This window comes from Xenopus laevis, chromosome 3L, assembly GCF_017654675.1.
Source record: "Xenopus laevis strain J_2021 chromosome 3L, Xenopus_laevis_v10.1, whole genome shotgun sequence".
Taxonomy (NCBI): Eukaryota; Metazoa; Chordata; class Amphibia; order Anura; family Pipidae; genus Xenopus; species Xenopus laevis.
In genome coordinates this window covers 51811565-51835028 of record NC_054375.1, presented here as the reverse complement: position 1 = coordinate 51835028, position 23464 = coordinate 51811565, and the positions used below count along the sequence as shown (strand labels likewise).

Sequence of the window (23464 nt, the reverse complement as noted above, 5' to 3'; positions counted from 1 at the left end):
TCCTCCCATCTCTCATTCTCTCCGTCTCCCTTTGATATATTTTCTCTCACATCTACATGCCTCTTATTGGTATTACTATAAGAGTAAAACACCACATATATGTAGTTCTTTCCAATAATGCTATTTAGTACAAAGCTGTTTCCCTTTTTGCTAAATGCTAAAGACAATATCAGATGATAATCATGTAGAAGTAATGTAGTAAGTAATTGGACAAATGACTTTACTCTGCACACTCTCTACAAGCTGGGTGCAGCTCCATATTACCTCCTGCTCTGATAGATTGTGTACCATTGCCTGCAAGTACAAATTACAGGTCATACATATACAAGGAAGCACTGAAATGATATCTTGCCTCAAAGGGGTGGTTTACTTTTTCTAAGCAACTTTTCAATTTGTCTTCATGTTTTCTTTTATATAGTTTTTGAATTATTTGCCTTCTTGTTTTGACTCTCTCCAGCTTTCAAATGGGGGTCACTGATCCCATCTAAAAACAAGGCTACAAATGCATTATTATTGCTACTTTCATAACTCATCTTTCTATTCAGGCCCTCTCCTATTAATATTCCGGTCTCTTATTCAATCAATGCATGGTTGCTGGGGTAATTTGGACCCTAGCAACCAGATTGCTGAAATGGTAAACTGGAGAGCTGCTGAATAAAAAGCTAAATTACTCAAAAAACACAAATAATAAAAACCAATTGCAAATTGTCTCAGAATACCCCTCTCTACATCATGCTAAAAGTTCATATACAGATGAACAACCCCTTTAAGGAGGTGTTACTTTTAGGGGTCCCTTAGTATATTGTATCTACTCACACAACTGACTTATGTTTTGTGCTATTTGTGGCATTGCACATATAGGTGCGGCAGAATTGAATCCATTAAAACTAAGAAAAGCTTTTGCTAAACTTGTGTGCAATTTAGCAGATGCTAATCTATGTGCCAACTGGTAAAGTTGCAGCAAATGCTATTTAGTAGGCAACTGATATTATGCTGGAAAAATGTTGGATAGTGGCTAAAAACCATGATTCTTTGTGGTGAATTGAATGCATTCATGTCCTAAGGGCCCCATATACCCAAGGGAACCCTGGATTTAACATCTGCCTTTATGAGGGGTTACTACCAGAGTTTCCTTAAAGGGATACTGTCATGGGAAAAATGAATCAGTTAATAGTGCTGCTCCAGCAGAATTCTGCACTGAAATCCATTTCTCAAAAGAGCAAACAGATTTTTTTATATTCAATTTTAAAATCTGACATGGGGCTAGACATATTGTCAATTTCCCAGCTGCCCCAAGTCATGTGACTTGTGCTCTGATAAACTTCAATCACTCTTTAGTGCTGTACTGCAAGTTGGAGTGATATCACCCCCACCCTTCCCCCCCAGCAGCCAAACAAAAGAACAATGGGAAGGTAACCAGATAGCAGCTCCCTAACACAAGATAACAGCTGCCTGGTAGATCTAAGAACAACACTCAATAGTAAAAACCCATGTCCCACTGAGACACATTCAGTTACATTGAGAAGGAAAAACAGCAGCCTTCCAGAAAGCATTTCTCTCCTAAAGTGCAGGCACAAGTCACATGACCAGGGGCAGCTGGGAAATTGACAAAATGTCTAGCCCCATGTCAGATTTCAAAATTGAATATAAAAAAAATCTGTTTGCTCTTTTGAGAAATGGATTTCAGTGCAGAAGTCTGCTGGTATAGCACTATTAACTGATGCCTTTTGGAAAAAAACTTGTTTTCTGATGACAGGATCCCTTTAATGTATTACACCTACATATGCAACTGTTATAAACACAGTATGTCATAATGTACACAATTTGTAGGCAAAACCTGTAGAAAAAGTTGTGGTGATTAATTTGCAAGTTGCAAGGGGGGGAAATGCTGCACGGTGGGTAAAAAGCATATCCATTTCCATACCAATGTTAGTAAATTAGCCTTTTTATGTATAGTTAAAAATACATCTTGAAATGAACATGTGAAATCATGTGAGAAGCAGTTCTTAGTAAATTACCCTCTTTCTCTGGGAAATACTACAACAGATGTTATTTATCAGTTAACATCCATAATTTCAGAAAACTGCTGTGGCAGAAAACAAAATATCTGCAATTCTGGATTTAATGTGGAACTGTATGTAAGATTAGAAATTGGACGTTGTTCTTCAGGGATGAACTTCTTAACATAATCCTCATATTCATGAAGAACTGGATTTTTTGAATGAGAATGAAGCCTGTGACATTTCCCTGCTACCACTACACATGGATGCAGGTGCGAAAATTCACATGAAGATGTGCATAACTTGACATATTTTTCCCAACCACAGCCAGTAGTTCTGTAGCTGCCGATGCAGCCTGTCTTTGAGGATGAGGGGAAAAAATCCTAAACAAATTGCTGAAAATTGACAAACCGCAGTCTAACATTTATAAAAAAAGTTTTTTTTAACATAAACAAATTAGCACCAGGGCCAATGACAAATGAGGATAAAGTATTGTGTTGCTCAACTTCATTTTCCTTTCTGCCTGTAGTTTCAGAATTCATTCACCGCTTGGATTTCTCCAGAAGATCCTTAACATTAAGGGGCCGATTCACAAACTTCGAGTGAAGGATTCGAAGTAAAAAAACGTAGAATTTTTGTGCTCCTCGACTATCGAATTGGCGTAAATTCGCCTGAGTAGAATGATTCGAATAGATCGAGCGCAAAAACGCTGCGACTATTCGCCATTCGATAGTCGAAGTACTGGATCGAGCGCAAAAACGCTGCGACTATTCGCCCATTTGATAGTCGAAGTACTGTCTCTTTTAAAAATACTTCGACTGCCTACTTCGCCACCTAAAACCTACCGAATTGCTTTAAAAGCCTATGGGAAAGTCCCATTGGCTTGTTTTCCAAGTTTTTGATCGAATAAAAAGGCATTCGATCGAATGAAAATCCTTCGAGCGAATATTCAATCGAGCGCCTATTCGCCTGGCGAATATTCGCCAATTCGACTATTCGCCAGCGCGTAAATTCGTCCGAATTGTCTATTCAATTCTATTCGATTCTATTCCCTCGAATAGATTTAACCCCTCGAAATTCGACCCTTGATGAATTTGCCCCTAAGAGGAAGGGATATCATGGAGTACAAAGCTGATTCTAGTTATACAAGGGTTAAGACCTGGGAATATCCTGATGTTCTTATAAATAGCAGATGCTCAGCACGTGTGAATCATTATTCTGAGTCCCGCTGTTTCCCTTGCTGCATTTACCAGGTGCATTTAGTCTCATTACTGGATAATTATGCGACACTGCACTAGACCCAAGAGAGTGTGGGTGTCCTTAAAATGGGCTTAGGACAAAGTCCTGTGTCTATTCCTCTGACATACCCACTAGTAGGTTAGTGTTAATATATACAGTATCAATAAATGACTGTAGTACACATGAACAGGCATCAACACTCAACCACTTAACTAAACAATTAAAATGTATGACAATATCCTTGTTGCAATAATAACAGCTACATCTTTATTGAAACTGCAAAACAATACAAACACCAACAAAACATTTATATAGGGGGTTATTTATTTAAGGTCGAGTTGAGTTTTCCTGAAAATTTGGGATTTTCACTAAAAACTAAAATTTTTAGGGATTAAAAAAAACTCAAATTTTTCAAGATTTATTATGTCCCGAAGTTGCTAAAAGCCTGAATCTGAAAATGATCCTGCTAAAACCAGTCGAGGTCATGTAGAAGTCAATGGCAGAGGTCCCATTTGAAGATGTATTTTGCCTTCATGATTTTCTGGGTTTTACGGTGGTTTGTGCTCGAGATATTCAAGGATTTTTAGCCTACAACTCGATCAATTCAAGGTATTCGAGTTTTTTACCCCCAATTGCATTCAATCGAGTTTTTTATATTGATTTTTTTCATAAATAAGCAAACATTCGAGTTGTGAGTTTATCTGAGGTAGAAAAAAACTCACAAACCTCATAAATGTGACCTTTGATAAATAAACCCCTATAATATAATGATACGTAAACAACACAACGGGGCAGACTTAGCAAAATGAAGACATAGAAACTCACCCACGATCTATTTATTCCTATGGGATTTTTAGAATTGTATTTATCAATGGGTGAAAGTTAGAACTCAGTGAAAGCAGAAAACACTGGCACTCAAGGCAAAGAATTGAGGGTTACCCCTTGCTGTTTATTTTGTGCGAAAGTTAGAACTCAACATTTGATAAATATGGTTCTACATTTCCCATAGGAATGAAAGGAATATGGGTGAGTTTTTATGTATTAAGCGCTAAACTCACATTTGGATAAATCTGTCCAATATCATTAATACAATTAAAAAGAAAAAACATTGCCTACTAGGGCCCCCTGTCAGTTTGCCCTTCCAACTAAGCAGAAATATCCTCTAAATGCAGAACCTTTACTGGCTCATTGCTGTAAACCAATCATGTTGCAGTAGATGCCTCCCTAAGGCTGCTTATTGGCTGCTTAGAGCCAGGGGAGCCTCATTGTTAGTGTAGAGAGTTTTTAATTATGTCCATTTTAGCACTGCACAACTGCGGTTGCAAATGTCCCATATATATTATCCATATATTGTGTGAGTCTTGCGTAAGATTTATATGCATAATATAATGTGATTCTGTGCTAGAAATTCTACATAAATACCAAGTCAGCCACTTCTAATTTAATGTAGTATATGCAGGCATGAAATGTATGGTTATAGTGATTCATGGAGACTAGACCTAAATAATGCTACTGTATGTGTGTCCTGGTTATATACATTAAAGATCTTAATCATGAGGTTATGCTTTTTGGTCTTTGTTAATCACATGCACACTAACATGCTTTCCATGCTTGTTAACACATTGCATAATGGAAAGCATCTGTTGATCTGAGAATCACTTGCATACCAAAATGTATCTTTAAAAACTTAGAAATACATAGCAACAAAAAAAGTATTCTTTTATGCTCCTACTGTCCGGATCACGCTGTGGTTCAAAATTATGGGTAGCCAGAGGATAAGATTCCTTTGCGTGTCTAATAAACCAGCAAGAAACGTCTGAAAACAGGAAGGAGTGACAAGCACAGGAATAGAAATGGGATGGAAAATTAATTTTACAAAGAATACAGAGCTTAAAAAAAATGCACTTGTCCTTGTTGCAATGGGACACAAATGTAGGGATTTGGATGGTTATGTAGGAGATGTTATATAGGGTGCCAAAAAGGATAGCGAAGGTATCAGGGACTGTGGGTAGGTGTTCTGTGGGAATTTCTGGGGACTGTAGTCCGTAGAAGGATTAGATGGCAACACAGTGGAGGGCCAGTGATTTAAGGAAGGGCAACACCTTACTGGCTTCCTTTTCCCTCAGTATTCTGGAGCGCTGGTGGAGCTCCCCCACCACCCTCCCATCAATTCTGGTGATTTTCTGATATTATACTTCTGTGTATTTGTCATTATTATGCTTGTTTTACTCTTCTTAAAATTGTATCTATTTTCATGTGTTATGCATTGGGTACGGTTTGTTACTGTCACAGCACTTGGGTGGGTATAAAGTGTGTCTTTGCCATTTGGTATATGCTTTCTTGGTTTAACCTACATGCCCACCGCAGTTGCTGGCCTTTGGAAATGGATGGCTGGTTATGTAATGGCAAGGTTTGTTTACTTACATGTTCCAAAAAGCTGTGGCCAACCCTCACCCATTAAAAGGAGGCTAATGGCTCAGTGTTTCCTTTATCATTATGGTTTGTTAGTAATGGTATGTGAGTTAATGCATTTACTACAGAAATCATGCATACCTCCACACAGTCCTGTCTGTCTGTACGGTTATATTGATCATGAGGCATTTGGCAAAGGAGCTGAGGACAGTGTTCTCAAGCCAGAACTTTGGTTTCCAGTCTGACGTTTACTATGATAAGAACAATAATTCTGGGACCAGATTTATTATTTAAAGCCATGCATTGTGGCTGGTACCATTACCTGTTGGAGGTCCCCTATTGCTGAGTTCCTGGATGCATTTTATTATATTTATGCTTTTTGGCTTTTGGGGCTGTCTGGTGCCCTGAAATGCATAATGATGCATTTCATTATAAGTTAAATGGTAGGAATTTATACAAAGATAAATGGTAGGAATTTATATAAAGATGCAAAAGAATTTAGCAAATATATCAGAGAGCAACAGAACTCAGTGTGCGGCAGCTGCTGTATTGGCTGTAAAGTCTTTTTACTCACACGGAGGGATAGTTAAAAAGCACGAATGAAAATCATTGAGAAAACAAAACTCTCGAACAAGATTTATGTGGCTGCTCAAAAAAGGTAGATGCGTAATTGCATCAAAAAGTATGTAAACATTTAGTAATCATTGGTCTATAAAACTGAAATAAATGTAATTCCAGCCTCTTCTCTGCTACCTACACACATAAGGGAACTGACCCATCCCCAGTTTCCCACCCCTTCCATCTGTACTCTGTGTGCTGACCTCGTATTACATTATTGAGTCAACACACAGTTTAGTTCCGCATATGGACAGAGATGAGTGCCCAGCAATTTATCTTTTGTTCTGGCATTTTTATGAAGAATGGTTTGTCAAATTTTTTTTTATTTTTTTTTTCATTTCAACAATAGCACGGTTTATTTGTTTCTCCTATTTTGCTTACAGGTATATTAGCAAGGACACCTTTATTATTAAAGTTTCTGTTTTTTTGAAAGCTCAGTGCCTTCAGTGTTTCTCTATATAAAGGACAAAGAAAGGGTAAGAGACTGGAGTTCAATATGTTAGGCATCCCCAGTGTATTCAATTGCTAAACTGTTTCTCCTGTTTAATACAAATGGATTTTATTAACTAAGCACCATGTCACAATATTATTTGTATTTCCCTGGAATTCTTTGTGGCTTCTTTAGGTTTGGCAAAGACAGGGCTGCCTTGCACCCACTGGCATTGTGCTCTGCACCTCACATTAGATTATTTATAACAAATAAACATCGCAGCCAGACCAAATTATTTTTAAATGAGCACCCCTTAAAGCTCTTCCACTCGTGTCCCAGCTGTCTGTAAGTAACCCCCAATGAGGGGTCCTTTATATAATATATAAAAGGTGTTAGTATTTTGCTTGTGAACCAATAATAGTGCCAACCACACGTCAGTGCTAAATACAGTACAGGTATGGGATCCGTTATCTGAAAACCCATTATCCAGAAACCTCTAAATTACGTGAAGGCCACCTCCCATAATCAAAGAATTCAAACTTTTAAAAATTATTTCCTATGTATAGTGATGGACGAATACATTTGTGGGGAATTTCCGCATTTCGCCGCCGGCGAATAAATTCGTGAATCTCGCAAAGTCACCAGTGTCAACTTCCGATTTCCACGATTTTTTCGTGAAAACTTTCGAATTGCTTGATTTTTTCGTGAAAACTTTCGAATTGCTCTAATTTTTAGTGAAAACGTTGAATTGCTTGATTTTTTTTGTGAAAATGTTCAAATTGCTCGATTTTAGTGAAAACGTTCAAATTGCTCGATTTTTTCCTGAAAACTTTCGAATTGCTCGAATTTTTAGTGAATACATTTGAATTGCTAGATTTTTTAGTCAAAACTTTCGAATTGCATGATTTTTTCGTGAAAACTTTCGAAATTCACATTTTTTCTGTGAAAATGTTCGAATTTCAAGATTTTTTTCGGGAACTTTCCGATTTCACGATTTTTCATGAATTTTTCGATATTTCATGAATTTTGCTGGAAATTCACACATTTTTCGGCGAAACAGGAGAAATTCGCCCATCGCTACCTATGCAATAATGAAACAGTACATTAAACTTGATCCAAACTAAGATATACAGTATAGTGATGTGCGGGCCAGCCTGAAGCCTATGGGTTTGGACCAACACTTGCGCAGAATATTCAGACCGCGGGTGGGTGCAAGCTGACCTCTTCCTTCTTCCATTGCTGCCCTCCCGACCTAGCAGTGCCCCAGTGCTGAGTTGTGTCTATATATGTGTTCACCACCCCGCCCCCTCAGTGATGTCAGAGACAAGGTAGGCATTGGTATATAAGGAAGCATGCAACCGTGGGCTGGGTCGGGTGCAGGTCTTGATGAGTTGGGTTAGGATCAGGTGCAGGTAGAGAATTTCACAACTCACACATCACTAATATATTAATTAATTCTTACTGGAGACAGAACAAGCCTATTGGGTTTATTTCATGTTTAAATCATCCTCTAGTAGACTTGGAGGTCCATTGTGGAAAGATCCATTATCTGGAAAACCCCAGGACCCAAGCATTCTAGATAACTGGTCCCATACCCATATTTCAATTTTAAGACTTCCTGTTATACCACCCTACTGCATAATGTAATAACCCTCAAAGTTCCCCCATGTCAGCAGCTGTCTGGAAATGAATATCTGATCGTTTGCTATGGAATACTAGCCCTGATGCAAACTTTTCGATTTATTATATTACCCTGAAAGGCTGGTAAGAACCTTCACAAAGTAGGTAATCTCTGGTTTCATTGCTATTAAATTCCAGCAGGAAAATAACCCAGACTTTTACCCACTGATGAATCCTTCTTAGTCCTGAGATCAATCACAATCATATACCATGGCCCAGATAGAGAACAAAAAAAAAACATTGAACTGAATCTTTTTAGATGCATCGAAGAAGGTATCACTCCAGCTCACTGCAAAGGGAGGTATAGCTGTTTTAAGTGCAAGGGATTTCAGAGCAGCACTTTTCTTTCCTTTTTTCATGAATGGCCGCTCAAGGACAAACATACAATGATGCTTTAATAGATTTTACATTGTGTAGAAGAAAGTCAAACAGTCTGGTTAGAGTCGTTTAGAATACAGTAAATTAAATGGAATAATCTGAACCATCTTGTACACTATATATAGTAGTTATGCAAAAAAAAAAACCAAGATAAAAGGCACCTTAACTTGTATTGAATATCTTGGTTCCTCTTTAATGAAAATAAGGTGTGACCTACCAGAAAAAGACATGAATGCAGTGGATGCGGGTATGTGGGGGCTGCATGCTTTAAACAGGGGGGCAAAATGGCCCCAGAGAGATTAAGTCTATAACTAACCTAATTTATAAAGAAAACTGTTGAGAGTAGTAATGTGTGTGGGGGATAAACAAATGATAGTAAACCTGTACTGTTTGAATGGTGGTGATAAACGTATGTGTCAAGGCATTGGGCTCTTTGAAGATGGTACATAATATTTAAATCATGTCCATCTTCTGTATAGGTTTATTAGTGTGTGTGTGTGTGTGTGTGTCACTTTCTGATCTCAAAGGGGTTGTTCACCTTTGAGTTCTAGTATGATGTAGAGAGTGATATTTTGAGACATTTTGCAATTGGTTTTCATTATTATTGTGGTTTTTGAGTTATTTGGCATTTTATTCAACAGCTCTCCAGTTTGCCATTTAAGCAGTCGGGTTGCTAGGGTTGAAATTAACCTAGCAACCATGCACTGATTTGTTTAAAATACCGGAATATGAAAAGGAGTGGTCTGATTAGAAAGATGAGTAATAAAACGTAGCAATAACAATAGATTTGTAGCCTTAGCGAGCATTTGTTTTTTAGATGGGGTCAGTGACCCCTATTTGACAGCTGGAAAGAGTCTAAAGAAGAAGGCAAATAATAATAATAAAAAAAAAAAATGAAGACCAACTGAAAAGTTATTTAGAATTGATTATTCTATCACATACTAAGGGGCCGATTCATGAAGCTCGAGTGAAGGATTCGAAGTAAAAAAACTTCGAATTTCGAAGTGTTTTTTGGGCTACTTCGACCATCGAATGGGCTACTTCGACCTTCGACTACGACTACGACTTCGAATCGAAGGATTCGAACTAAAAATCGTTCGACTATTCGACCATTCGATAGTCGAAGTACTGCCTCTTTAAAAAAAACTTCGACCCCCTACTTCGGCAGCTAAAAGCTACCGAAGTCAATGTTAGCCTATGGGGAAGGTCCCCATAGGCTTGCCTAAGTTTTTTTGATCGAAGGATATTCCTTCGATCGTTGGATTAAAATCCTTCGAATCGTTCGATTCGAAGGATTTAATCGTTCGATCGAAGGAATAATCCTTTGATCGTTCGATCGCAGCATTTGCGCAAAATCCTTCGACTTCGATATTCGAAGTCGAAGGATTTTAGTTCCTAGTCGAATATCGAGGGTTAATTAACCCTCAATATTCGACCCTTAATACATCTGCCCCTAAATGTTAACTTTAAGGTGAACCACCCCCTTAACTGATTGTGACATTCATGAATTTCAAAATCTGTTTTAACAGAAAACTAAAATCTGTCCATGCCATCCAAATGATTAGCATCCCAGGCCAGCCACAACTGCTTTTGCTTTCTTTTTGCTAGTCAGTCTGCATTCCTGAAAATCCAAGCTAGAAACCTTCCCCTGCTGCCATCTCCCTGTCCATCATATTGGCTGTTATGTCTGCCCTGCTTACTCTTGGCTTCTGTCTCAATGTGCTCCTTATTTACATAAGCTTGTTAGAGAATGAGCATTCAAATCACTCCCCACATAAGGTCAGGGGAGAGGCCAATAGCTCACCATGGTTCAGTTGAGATGCTTTTAAGGAAACAATGTAGACAGGGGGCAAATCATTCCTCCATGGGTCCTAGGTAACATGATTTGTTTTATGGTGGGCAATAAATTACGAAGCACTCCTTTATAAATACTACAACTGGTTCTTTTTAACAAGTGATTGCAGGAATTGCAACTTCACTTTTTACTCTCTGTTTTGGCTGTAAGTCATTTACTCAAGTTTATAAATAGGTCTTGTACTACTGTGTATTGTTTACTCTATATATGGTCAAACAAGGCTTTGTGGTTCCCTATGATCATGTGCTTGTCAAGGCTTACAGAAATGTTGTTTAAAAATAATAGAAACAGTATATATAACAATAGAGAAGCAAGCTAGGTTAGGGTATACTAGAGCAAAGGAAAGGCTGCACTCCGGATAAAAGATGATGGTTCATTGCAATAGGCCACAGACCAACATCGCCTGACGTTTTTCGGGAGCACTTCCCTTAATCATGGGTAAGGGTATATACATGCCAAGGTTCAAAAACAAACTGTAAGTAGTTTATGTTAAACAATGTACTTATTTAAACTTAACGTATGTCTACATCGCTTTATTTGTACAAGGGAAAAACCACTTTCATTTGCTTATTGAAACTTCCATTACTTTAACATAAAACAACTGTGTTTGTGTGTTTCCTGCAGCTACTTAAATCAAAGATCACAAAGACGTCTTTGTACTGACCTTTAATGTATTTATGTAATGTAATCATATCCTGGCATTGGCACCCTTTTTTTCCCAAAGTCTTAGGCTAACCCTTTTTATAACTCAAATCTTCTGTTTCACTTTGCGATTTTCTTGACTGCTGGTGCTTTACACTGTTGAAACATTGCGTTGCTGCCTGCTGTTATGAGCTACTAAACCTGGTGCCAGCTTTTGACTTTATATCCTAAGTAGCATGTCACACGTGGATTCATAGTCCATTACGTCACCATTAGAAACAGGGATGTACACAGACAGGTGACGAATATATAAAATATATTTATCTTACCTAAAAGAGAAGCCTAATTTTGCCTGTTCATTTAAAGGGCATGGACTTAACAACCTTAGTGGGTTTTAAAAAAACCAAGTAGGAACCTGACAGAGTTTTACCCAGCAGTTTGGATATAACCTTTCATCAGTTTGCTAAACTACCAATGGGATACTGTGCTGTAGTTGAAAAGAGGTCTGCTGGTAATTCCTTTTTTCAATTGAATTTGGAGGGTGTAATTCCCTCATACCGTGAACCGGACTAGCTTTGTTTAAGAGGCCAGGGTGTGCTGGTGGGTTACTTATCAGATACTGCAGAGGAAGCAGAACCTGTGGCTGCAGGAGGGCCCAGGAGGTATAGGGGCCCCACGAGTCACTAATTCATATACAGTTTGAGTATATATTGGAAAAACAAGTCAACCTCTATACTTTTTGGAGGCCTGAAAAATAATTTGCTGTGGGTCCCAGTAATATCAAGTTGTGCCACTGGGATACTGTGCTGTAGTAACATACTTCAACTAAGAATCAACATGTATCAATTAAACACCATGGCATAACCTTAGACACAACCACACATTGGCACCAGCACTGTCATAAATGCAAGGGCAAAGGAAGATGATTTCACTTCGTTTCTGTGCAGCACACTGAAAATTGTAACTGGGTCCCACCCACATTAAAAATTGGAAATGAGGTTAATAAATTTGGGGACCAGGGCTGACATTTATGCATCACAGCAAATAATGTATTAGTGTAAGCCCAGTCCAATGTTCTGCTTCCCTTTGACACTAAGGTGTTAATGTTCAATAAGGCTCTTCATGGACCTATTTTTACAAGGGGGACTAAAGAAGCAGCTGTGTCCTCCTCACCGTGAATCCAGCCTTGTGCATTGCAGCTGAGCTCTGTTGGAGGGAACATGGCCATTATTATGTCTCAGCTGTCTGCACTAATGCAATACAACACAAAACTATTACAAAAAAATACAATTATTTGTTCAGCTCTGTCTAGGAATTCTCTTTATATTTATCTTAGATTCGCAAGAGATACTTATATTTTATTGTTAGCATTCTGTTTTATATTTAAATCATTGCATCAAAAGACATGAGAGAGGTCGCCATGTTCCACTCTAATGTCATTGTTTATTTCCAGCAGTGATGTCGTCAGTAAAGCTATGCGGAGCTAAAGCAAGCCTGGGGCAAAAAAAATGGTAACCTTTACCTCGAGACCCTTTAGCTCTTTTGTACAGTATTCATTGGAGCTTACCGTTAATACTTCATAGAAACAGACAAAGCAAATTATTTTTATGCATTTGTGGGTGAACAGGAAACCAGAGTCAAGGGTTGGCAAATTACTGGTTACAAACGTGTCAGGTGTTTAACAGGTCCTAGTGCTCCCATCCTCCAATATTTAAATCATCGAGTGTTACCTTGACTACCAACATAAATATAGAGCATGAAACCCCATTATTCTTTACTTGGCTTTTATTACTCACTACAGGCTCGGTGTCTTGTGTTTTGCTTGCCTATTTTTAAAAAGGCAGAGAGATCTGTAAAAGATTTTGCAACCCTATCTTGGCTGTATTGCTCCTAGTTACCTTCCCAACCAGCTCTCTCAGACGAGCCCTCAAAATGAATGAAGAGGCAAATGCTGTTGCACTGTTGCACTGTAACACCCAACGCTGTTAAACTTGGTGAAAAGACTGGGCATGGGTGGTTCTTAACTAGATAAAAGATTTATTGAGCAAGCTATTTCTTGAGTACATGTAATAGTTTTTGGCACAGTCACACCGAATTTTTGAATGCATATCATTAGAAATCATCAGAAATCGGGGGAAAACATCAGAGTGATGGGAGCTCGGGGAAAAGAGAGGGAAAACTGGTAACTCCCAATACAATTAGGGGAGTTGACAGCTCTGCAGGTAAGACTGGCCTGCTCCATACTCGCTCTTAGCTTAGACAGAAAGTGGGAAACAGGATAATAAGTCATAAGACAAATGGCAAACACTAGGATTGCCCTTAAGACTGCAATCCGCATGACTGCACTTTGTGTTATGCAAAGCAGTTCAAGGCACATTAACACTCTGCTAGGGCAATAAGGCATACTTTGTGCTATAACTGAGTGCACAGCATTTATCTGAAAAATTACTGTTAAGGCACAGGTCAGATGGCAGGCAGTTAACATAACATATTCCATAATGTTGAATATAATGTGCATCTGGATGGTCCCTTTTACCATCACGTCAAAAACCACATTCTGGGATGCCCCACATACTTCAACTGTAAAGCTTAACAGAGTGTTTATGCAATGTACCTGTGGGTGTAAACACTTAGAGCTATAACCTTTATGAACAAGCATTCAGGAAGAACTCTGCTTGTCCCTTACATACAGAATTTTTGGTAAAGTGTTTCCCATGGGAATGGCGCAAGAGACTGTTCCTTGTCAACCTTTCCCAAGCCCATTTAGAAAGGCTAAGAAATGGCACTAACTGTTACAAATCACTGACATGGACTGAGATAATATGGGACATTGTGAGAACCAAAGCAGACTAGGGAGGGAATTTAAAGGGCATGCAAAAGAATGTCATTCTGTTAACAGGCTTCGGATTGGGATAACAGGGTATTCTTAGCTTATATAATTATGATATAAAATACAGGGACTAGGGGCTACAGCTCTCCAGATGCTGTTGATCTCTCTCTTGAGTCGTCCTATTAGAATGATACATACTGTATAAATACTGCAATGCAGTAGGTCATTCCACATTATTTGTGTGATTGTGTGTTATCATTTGTGCTGAAGCATTAGTAACTCCTCAGTAGCACTAGATTGAGAAGCACAGTACCCAGGGCCGGGCCTATTCTTGTCACACCAAGAAAAGTTTAACTTGCATATAAACAGAGCTCTTTAACAAGCAGTCCCAGAAGAGTACATATGTTTGGTTTAGAGACAATTATTCACACATCTGGTTTAGTATAGTCCTCTTGATGTCATTGGCGTGCCTTAAAGAGCCTTTGGCTAAGGTTCTAATAAAATTATGGGCAGCATCCCAGGTATCCTATGACATGTTCTCTGGTCACCTCGTTTTTATGCTTCTACTGGACTAGGAAGGTGCTGACAGTCTGTTAGGGTTCATTCTTGAGTCGTCTATATAACACAGACATGGAAAAAGCTGATAAAGCAAAGTAGTCTCAACTATTCCTCACTATTTAGGATTGTCAAAAGCATGACTGTGTCCCTGAAAAAAACAGGCAGGCTTTATGACCAATGATTATATACACCAGCCTATATAATGTTCCATAAGATGCTTGATTATGTGTTGCTTTTGTAAAAAATTTACAATTTATGTTATCACCCAATTCTACAGTCAGTAATGTACATTTAAATAACCCAAATGAAGTCATCTTACTGATAATTACACATATTAAGGGATGAGCAAACTTGCTGTGTTTTGTTTTAAGAAACCACTAAATTTGGAGTCAATGAGAAGGTGAAATTATGTTGCCGTTTTTAGCTTTGCAATAGCAAATATTTTGCCCTACCATGTTAGAAAGTTTCCTTTCCACTATGCTACAACTGGTCTTCATAGAAAGAGCTCTTACGTTGGCAATGTCTTCCAAACATAGTGGTCACTTCTCCATCAGTATCGTTTGTTTAGATATCTCCCAGTTGCTCGGGGCAAAAATTCTTCCCTTCTTTATAATGCCTTTCATAATACCTACTTCATTTTGTCTTTGTATCATATTTCTTTATGTGTGTATGTGTATATATATAGGTTGATTCTGTGTCTGAGCAGCATTGCTAATTTATGACATGGAGGCTAATCATGTCTGTACACAAGTGTTGAGCCAACCACTTGTAGCGTTGCAATCTGCCTGTTGTTCATTGAATTCATATATCCATACTTATTTTATATAACTCTGCAAAATGCTTCTTTATAAATAGTCATGAATGATTTAAATTATTACACATAGTAAATCAGACCAATAGCCAAGTAGACACACAAACAGGCAGATAGACAAATAGATATGACCTGGAACTTGAATATAATAGACTTGAATAGGATATTTCTTGACATGATTAACAATTGTTTATTTATCCTCTAATTATACACTTCTTGTAGGAGATTGGTTTTGTGGCCATAATATGCATTTATAGTCATAGATATAAAAATAAGACAGAGAGATATACATTGACAGAGATAGATGATAAATAGATACATTGATAGATGATAGATAAATAGATACATCGATCTACAGTATAGATGATAGATAGATAGTTGAAATATGATAGATTATAGATAGATAAGTAAATACATGATCGATATAGATAGATACATCTATGGATACAGATGATAAATAGACAAACAGATATATAGATGAAATATAATATATATAAAATAACCTAATAGATATATAATAGATAGATAGATAGATAGATAGATAGATAGATAGATAGATAGATAGATAGATAGATAGATAGATAGATCAATAGATAAATGATAGGTAGACAGATGAAATAGATGAAATATGATAGATATAAAGATAGATAATGGATAGATACATAAATTTATAAATGATAGATGATAGATTGATAATTGATAGTTAATGGATAGATAGCTGCATCAATATATAGATGATAGGTAGACAGATGAAATATATTATATATAATAGATAGATAATAGATAAATACATAAATATATAGATGAAATATGATAGATAATAAATGTATATAAATAGATAATTGATAGTTAATGGATAGATAGATGATAGATTTATTTTCAGATGCCACAAGGAGCGCATATGGCAATCAGAGCAGACTTCCTCATTTCAGGGGCTGGGTCCTAGTCAGTTTGTTAGCTACAGTAACCGGGCCGCTCCCTCACCAACATGAATGGTACATGACCTCAGGTAACATAAATAATGTCATTCACATTGCTCTTTAAGTACTAATGGAGCTGCACCCCTGGGAATTTTTGAAAAGCCCTTTAATATGCCGGTGTTAATACAGATCATTTTGTTCAAGAGAATGTACTGGATATGTCCAATTTCTTTTATGCTGTTTGTGTTGTTAATAAAATACTAGGCACTTAGCTGTATGGGGAAAGTTTTGCAAAAACCATACCCCCTGCACAGAAGAATCACAGTCACAGTTATTGGGATAATGTAAAGGAAAAAAGAATGTATATCAATCTGCAAACCTCTTGCTATGAATTTGGTCAACAAGCAAACTAGTTTCTCTGATTGTGTGAGCAGATAAAGCCTTTTTTTGTAGAACTGACTCTAGAAATATGTGACAGTAGTCATTTATGACAGTCAGAGAATGATATATAGTAACAAGGACTAACAGAGAACAAGGGGCATGTCTATATTGGGAAACAGCGGGCACTGTGAACGGAACAAGCTTTTACTGCAAGTCTTTCAAGTTTTACTGCATTTCTACCAATCTAGATAGATGGAAAAGGTACATTTAAAAAAATCACTGCCCCTTGTGTACATATCCCTCATATTTGGCAATTCAGACTATACGGGGTCAAACCGAAATGTGTGACATAGGATTAAGAGCAACATGCATTTTGTACAACACTGCTTGAACCCAAAGTGCCAGTTCATATTTCAATGATTTTTTGTAGACTTAAGGTATGGAGATCCAGATTATCCAGAAAGCCCCAGGTCCCGAGCATTCTGGATAACAGGTTCCATATGGTATCCATCAAGGTCTCACTTAACATAGCAACCAAGCAATGGTTTGAATGACAGACTGAAGGATGAATAGGTGAAGATCTGAATAGAAATATTTATATGATAAATAAAACTGTTTTTTAGTCCTGGAGTGGGGTGGTGGTTGGGGCAGAACTGGATACCGGGCATGATATTCAAATCACCAAAAATGCCGGGAATAGTTTTGTAAAGGCCATTAAAAATGTAACCATGGACCGAACATTAGTGTGAATTTCAAGAATGTTTCTTAAGGAAGAAGGAAAGCCACAGAGGCCATTTATTGCCAATAGATCAGCCACAATAGTGCAAGCTATAACACTACTTTTATTCTGTAGAATACTTTACCATACCAGAGTAAACAGCTCTAGAAGCTCTCTGTCTGTTTAGGATACAGCTGCCATATTAGCTTGCTGTGACATCACTTCCTGCCTGACTCACTCCCTGCTCGCTCATAGCTCTGGGCTCAGATTACAGAAGGGAGGGGAGGAGGGGGACAAGGGAGGGGGTGAGGGAGAGAGAGCAAACTGAGCATGCTCATGCCATGCCCTGGAGGTTTATGCTGAAAGCAGAAAGTCTGGTACAGAAGCCCATGTATACACAATAGAAAGAAAGAAATGCAGTGTTTCTTTTGACAGGGGACTCAGAGCAGCAATACTTTGAGGGTTTACTGGTGTATTTATATAGACCTTTCTGATAAAGTTTACTCAATTTTAGCCTTTCCTTCTCCTTTAAGCAAAACAAATCCCACCCTAACAGACCAACAAGCTGAGCATCCAAGAATATCAAATGGATTGAATGGGCATTCCTCCAAATTTTACTCTATTTGGCCTCTAGTCTGAACCCCCAACCATTGTTTCTCTAAAGGGTAGGGACTAGGGTTGCAACCTTTCTTTTTGAGGTGTTCTGATGTCATGGGGTGGAGTAGTGATGGGACAAGGAGGTGACATTACAGGGACAATGATGTGGCGATCGGTGATTGGTTGATCAATCAAGTACAGATTGAAAAATCAGGCAGGAAGTTATTACCCGGAAGCCCTTCCGAAAACCAGGATGTCTGGGTTAAAACCAGGCAGGTGGCAGCCCTAATGGGCACAGACCCATGGTTTAAGGACCACTTCATTGAGCTTGTTACAAATCTTAACCTCTGGCAAAGCCTATATGTTGTTGTTGAACTGGCCCAGACTGAGTTAAACAGCAGAGAATGATTTGTACAATCATAAAATCTATATGTCAAAGAAAGAGAGAGAGAGAGAGAGAGAGAGAGAGAGAGAGAGATAAAGACTGCACAAATGATCCCCATGTTATGCAGTACATAGCACAACGATTGGCTTCTGCAGTTATCATCGCTTCATCCTCCTGTCTACCCTCTTTTACCTCAATCAAAATACATATATGTATACAATGAATTTCAGTTGTACTTGCGTATGTGTTGCTTTTGGCTATGGCAGATTATTAAGCACTTATGAAGTACTTTCTGCCTGCTTTTAAATCAACCAGATTCTGCCGTTAAAAACAACCCTGTATTAGCTAATTTTCCTCCTTCTTTGCTTTCAGATTTGGGGTATAAATGTAGATGCCATCATAAGTGCATGTTTTAACAAATATATTCTTAATACCCTATTGGACTGTTGTGTGGTCTGAGAGTTATACTTATGCAACAATAGGAGAGCCACAGGTTGCAGATCTCCGTTTTTTAAAGTTTAATGCTAATTAGTATCCATCTATAAACATCCTGTATTGTTTTCTATTGGTCATGTTGGCATGGTGCCCCAGAGAGAAGAAATGTATGATATTTTAAGGTAGCAACAAGTGTCAGCTACTAATCTTCTTCTGTATGATCAATTTAACATTAGCAGATTTGTAGCTTTCATACCTGTGACCTAACTATATCTGCTGTTTGATGCTTTCTTGTAGCTACAAGATTAAGCAATTCTTCCCGGTACCAAAGAGAGGAACGGGAATGTAAATATTTCTGTAACTACCTTAAAACAGCAGCATGAAGTAGCTAAGCCTTGCTATAACATTTAACATGTGTACATAGTTGTATTCACTGTGCAATAAATGTGCAATAAATCTGCATTTTTATTTATTTATTTATTTTTGTATCTTGACAGCGATCTGCTTGTGATCGCTTTATCAACCCAGCAAAAGAAACAGCTTGAAAGTCAGAATGGAAGCTGAACAGTAGCCGTTCTAGTTATAGATTTGCCTCCTTGCAGTCAACATGCTCTCTGGTTGCTGGGGAAAGTTACCCTGACAACTAGAAAACATTTTCAAATAATAAAATGTTAAATTAAAGGTCAACTTCCCAATAAGCCATCTTGGGCTGCTGCTAAAGCTAAATATCCCATAGGCTTCAATGAAACCTTTTCTATTTGTGTTAGCAAAACATTTGCCATCATGAACATCGGGTGACATATCACTTATACTGAAAGTCCTGCTGAAGCCGGACAATGGCACTTCCTCCTATGCAGATGGCACACGGTATTCACCACCCTGTGTAGTTAACTGCAGTTTATAACAGTATCCAATAGATCAGGAGAAAAAATGCCAAACATAAATTCCCTGATTCCCTGCAACTTTTGATTGGCCACTAGGGTGAGCCTTAAGATATGTAGTATTGACAGAACAATCCCTTCTTCATTATATACAGTATATAGACATACAGTATATATATATTATATATATATAAAGGGGGCTTCCATGGAGCAGAAAGTATTTGTTCAGTGGGTACAGGTATGGGACCTGTTATCCAGAATGCCCGGAACCTGGGGGTCTCTGGATAATGGATCTAATTTGGATCTTCATACCTTAAGTCTACTAGAAAATCATGTAAACGTTAAATAAACCCAATAGGCTGGCTTTGCTTCCAATAAGGATTAATTATGTCTTAGTTTGGATCAAGTACAAGGTACTGTTTCCGTAAATTCGAGCTTTCTGAATAACAGGTTTCCGGATAACGGATCCCATATCTGTACTTGAAATACACACTGCCCAAATATTCCATCAGGCTTAATATTTCCCCAATGTACTGTACCCAGGCACACATTCAGTTCAAAGGCATGTTGTGTGTGTATATATATATATATATATATATATATATATATATATATATATATATATATATATATATATATATATATATATATATATATATATATATATATATATATATATACACACTGTACACATTATTAATTTCAGTTGAATTTCTTTCTCTTTCTTTCTTTCTTTCTTTCTTTCTTTCTTTCTTTCTTTCTCTGAGCTCTTACTGAGCTCCTGATTGTAAACTATTGTTTCTGCCTTGTGACACAGCCCCCAGGCGCCTTTTCGGCTTGGAGTAAAACGGCAAATCGCAGTGCAGTAAAAGATGTAATGATTCTTGCATCTGATCTGTCATTTTCTTGGAGTGTTGACACAAGCCATTAGTGCTCAATATTCCCCCCTAACTATAAGGATTAAGCTCTGCTATTAAGCTGCATATGGCAATATACGGCTTTACTCTTTCCATGTTTATGTCCTCAGAGTGGCATTTTAACCTCTGCTGAACCAATACACCAAACATTTAATAAAAGCATTATATTAATTAATTAATTATATTAATTAAAATAAAACTGAAATATAATTAGGTTTGGCTTTCCTTTCTTTTTGACAAAATTGCAAAAACTTTTCACAATGCAAGAATGTCTCTAGAAGCACATTATATAAGCAGTAACTAGTATTCTGCCACCTGTTAAACATTCACCCCTCCTGTTTTCACTACAGTAATTTACATGAACTAAAATGGGAATTTCCTAGTTATAAATCAGGATGACAGAATTAATAAATAACAGAAATGGGGGTGTCCTTACCATTGTAGTGAGTCTGCACAGAGGACCCCCAAATGCATGTTAGCACTTGCTGATCCTCGTCCGCATCCTTAGGTGGATTCCCTGATGACAAGTGCAGGGGGGAGAATTTTTTCAGAAGCCAAAGAGCACAAAATTCCTTGGTGTGAAGGAAGTCACATCTCTCTTGTTCCATGGAAACTCTTGCCTCCTGTATATTACTGCCTCTTACTGCCCTTCTGTGAATCTTGCTCGCTTCTGTCTGGGAAGTTTAGACTTTGGCTGTAGAGCAAACTGAGCTACCTATGTGCTCCGCAAGCTGCTCTGCTCACTGAAACACTTGCTTAACACACACGCTCTGCTTCTGCTCTTGCTGCTAAGCTCTGCCCTGTATACACATTCATTCAGAAGCTGAGCCAATCACACACACAGAGAAAGCTCAGCATTGCTACCTCCAGCCTTCATACTCAGTCCACAAGCATGCTGTTAACTAAAGAGAATGCAGCTCACCATCACATCCCTTTCTTTAAGAAGGACTTTCTGATACAAAGCCAATTACAGCATTACTTTGTTACTAATGTCAGATGAATCACATCCTCTATATGCATCTTTCATTCATGCTTATAATAGAAAGTGAAGAGAGGATTAAATAATCATAAGTATATATCCCATGTCTAAAATATTTTACCCCATTAAAAAGGCATACAATTTGGAGTACAATATGTATAAACACAGACCATCACAATCACAGGGAAAAATCCATACCTAAAGGTCATTTGATGTATTTATAAAGGTTTGTACTTTATTTTACTGCAGACTAACGCCTAAGATCCCACTATCAATTTCCACTGTTCTAGACCTCGTACAATCCATTGGACAAACATGAACTCGGTTTTAAAGGCACAACTAATCTTAATTTTCATGGGATTTTCTTCCTTTGATCACCAGATTTTACAGTCAGCAACACATTCACCCTAAATAATTACACATTTTTTTTAAACATGTGGGTTTTTAAACAGCATTGTATAGTCATTATCTATAGTGGTCATATATCTATCTATCTATCTATCTATCTATCTATCTATCTATCTATCTATCTATCTATCTATCTATCTATATATATATAGTCCATATACGTGGTACACTACAGTAAATCGTCAGTTCATGCCAGGGTGATGTTTTATGCAACATAGACAAGTATCCCAGTAACAGACGCACTCCTGGACTTCATGATGTGGTGAAAAAGAAAGTGATATTAATTGCCAATGTTTCGTCTCAGTTGATATATCTTGAGAAAGGTCGCAAGTGGGACTGAAACATTGATAATTAGGGGCTGATTTACTAAAACTCCAATTAATCTCATTTTTTTATGAAAACAAAACTAAACAAACTCCCTTCCACAATTTTACCTTATTCATCAACAATTTTTTTCGAAAAATAAGAGCAATAAAACATCACTACAAAATCTAGAGGCAATTCATATTGTACCATTGACATTTCAGCTGCAAAAACTCAACTTTTTCAAATTATCGCCAAAAACTGCAAATTTTTTGGAACAATTTCATGGGCATCTGCCATTGACTTCTACATGACTTGGACAGATTTTCGGATTTGGATTTTTAGCAGCTTTGGTGTCTGATACATTGTGTGTAATATATAATTTCATACAGGTCAATGGAACTCCAAGGTGACTTCTAATATCCTCATATTTTGCAACAGGTGGTAGTTTATTTATAATACACAAAAGCCATGAATATCCTGTAAATTATATCCTTATAAACGGTGAGTTCTGATGTCATCAGTTATAAACGGTGAGTTCTGATGTCATCAGTTATAAACGGTGAGTTCTGATGTCATTTCTGTCACATGACTCACTGAAACTTGTGTATTATAATAAATAAAGTACCCCCAGTTGTAAAATATGAGGATATTAGAAGTTACCTCGGAGTTCCATGACCTGTATAAAAACACTCGGCCTTCGGCCTCGTGTTTTTATATGGTCATGAAACTCCTCGGTAACTTATAATATCCTTATATTTTACAAGAGGGGGTACTTTATTCACTATATTATAATACACAAGTGTCCTGTGACAGAAATTACATCACAAAGATCAGATTATAACTGATGACATCACTAAGCACCATTTATAAGGATATAATTAACAGGATATTCATGGCGCGTGTATATTATATATACAAATACAGGTATGGAATCTGTTATTCAGAAACCCGTTGTTCAGAAAGCCCCGAATTACAGAAGGCCAGCTCTCATAGACTCCATTTTAATCAAATAATTAAAAAAATGTTAAATGATTTCCAATTACTCTGTAATAATAAAACAGTACCTTGATCCAAGCTTAAATAT

The 23464-nt window shown here is 37.5% G+C and overlaps 1 protein-coding gene across 2 annotated transcripts in view; it reads right to left on the bottom strand.

Moving 5' to 3' along the window:
* The window catches only part of htr4.L (5-hydroxytryptamine (serotonin) receptor 4, G protein-coupled L homeolog), a 233178-nt gene extending 211705 nt beyond the window's left edge, over nucleotides 1-21473 (bottom strand). The window contains exon 1 of one of the 2 annotated variants that reach the window (XM_041586219.1): nucleotides 21124-21473. The gene's annotated coding sequence lies outside the window, so the exon portion shown is untranslated. The remainder of the gene's footprint in view (nucleotides 1-21123) is intronic. The other variant, XM_041586218.1, reaches the window with a different exon arrangement.
* Nucleotides 21474-23464: the final 1991 nt, after the last annotated feature.